Consider the following 2,500-nt stretch of genomic DNA (forward strand, 5'->3'; position numbering starts at 1 on the left):
AATATTTTTATCGAAAAAATTTTTCATTCTTGTGAACTTACAATAACTATTACCTACATATAATCACATTAAATTAATATTTCATTGTTATTTTTGTGATATTCCAACATTTATTTTACATATATTAATGATGAGTATTTAAATCGCATATACGCTTACTTATAAAAATTCATTTATAAACGAAAAGAAAAGAAAAGAAAGAAAGAGATACGAGAAATATTTTTTGGAGTGCTAACGTTCACAAATTCACGGCACATCCTGGCGGCACTTAAAAATAGACATCCCGTATAACGAGGCACGCACGTACGCGCCCTTACGACATACACACGCGCTACTGCTGCGTGTCGCCCCTATGAAACGTAAACGAGGTTGCCTCGTAATATATGTTCATTCATTCGATACCGAATTGGTCGTGTCACCATCCTAATCCTGACGTATATCATCTCGTCCAAGTCATTATTATTATTATTATTATTATTATTATTATTATTTTATTATTTTAATATTATATTTATTATTATTATTCTTACTATTATTATTATCATTACTATTATTATTATTATTATTATTATTATTATTATTATTATTATTATTATTATTATTATTATTATTATTATTATTATTATTATTATTACAATAATGATCACCATCATTATGTCCTTTGTCCTTTCGTTGTACATATGTAAGTACGAAAATACGATATCTCGCACGTCATTCGATATTATTCGTGATATATTATACCTGTATCCTAATAGCTATTATTTGCTTAGTTTTCATCTTCCTCCTTTTTTTCTGTTTCTCCTCCCCTTTTTTCTCTTCTCTCTCTCTCTCTTTTTTTTCTTTCTTTCTTTTTCTATTAGTCGTCGTTAAAGATAGATTATGTTACATTAGCGTCTTTCGTTTCAATTCGTTTAACGGAGGTTGATTTGTCGTTTTAATTTTCCCTTTTTTCTCCTTTTTTCTCTTCACTTTTTCTTTTTTCTTTTTTTTCTTTTATTTTTTTTTCCTCTCTTCTTCCTTGTTTTTTTTTTTTTTTTTTTCTATTCGTTTCGAACGTCCACTCGTTATAATTTCTCTTTATAGAAAAAAAATCGTGAAATAATTTTATTTTTCTCACGATAAGAATGTATCATTAAAATGTTTGCTCTATCACGCATTTATCCTATCGCTAAATTTAATTTAGCAATTTTTTTCATATATATATATATATATATATATATATACCTGTTTTTTTTGGTATCAAAACGTTGAACATTTTTTTGTAGTTACGTTTGGGATCAACGTATCGTATCGCGAAAGGGACGCGATATTCCGCGTGGATATTTTCAAAGAGGATTTCCAGTTTCAAAACGGTGCTTAGGAATGCACCCTGACGTATCGTTCCTTCGTTTCAAAGGATCGAACGGAAAAATCGCAATGCTTTGCCTGCGGAACCTTTGAGGAATCTGGTTCACTGTGTTACGCTCTCTCTCTCTCTCTCTTTCTCTCTCTCTTTCTCTCTCTCTTTCTCTCTCTCTTTCTCTCTCTCTCTCTCTCTCTCTCTCTCTCTCTCTCTCTCTCTCTCTTATCGGGTCGTCGTCCATCGCATCAATTCTTTTGCATCGACATTTTTCAACCTTCCTCTTCTTTCTCTTTTCTTCTTTCTATATATTTATATGTATGTAGGTATGTATGTATATGTTTTCCTTTTCTTTCTTTTTCTTTTCTTTTAAAGTTCAACACAAAGGCAAAATCAATCGTTAAACTCGCTTTGAACGATGAATAAAAATTTCCTTAGGTACGTCGTCCAGTTATTTCAGTAATAACGTCGGAATCAGTTATAGGGGTGGAGATAAAGGCAGATAACCATGGGAAAGGACAGTCTTTTGATTCTCCTTTTTCTTCCTTTTTTATTTTGTGTATATATATATATATATATATATATATATATATACATATATGTATGTACAAAATAGAATATCCTCCTTTTGTGTAAATATACCGAAGTAAAAATAAAATGACGTAGTGCGATTTGCGTTTCTTGCGTAACTTAATCGTGACATTTCGGTATATCATATGGTTTCTCTTCTTTTTCTACTTTCTTTCTCTCTCTCTCTCTCTCTCTCTCTCTCTCTCTTTTTTCTTCTTTTTACTTAACTGTCTAATCTTCCTAAGTATATCGCATGATTTGTCATTAATTTATACGGAACGTTTTTCGTGTTATACGTTATGCGTGTAAGTAATAAAATCATATTTATAATTTGATTCAGATCTTTGTAGAATTGTATGAAATTGAAATTAATTGAATTCATTCGTAACATTAACTAGAAGATGTATGCAAAATAAAGGATAAGAAATGGAAAAGGATGAGAAAGAAAAAGAAAAAGAGGGAAAGAGAAAAAGAAGACGAAGAAAAAAAAGAGGAAGAAGAAGAAGAAGGATGAGGAGGAGAAAAAAAAAAGAAGAAGAAAGACGAAGAGGAAGAGGAAGAAGAAGAACGATAGACAAACAAGAATAGGCG

The sequence above is a fragment of the Vespa crabro genome, chromosome 4 (genome assembly GCF_910589235.1).
Source record: "Vespa crabro chromosome 4, iyVesCrab1.2, whole genome shotgun sequence".
Taxonomy (NCBI): Eukaryota; Metazoa; Arthropoda; class Insecta; order Hymenoptera; family Vespidae; genus Vespa; species Vespa crabro.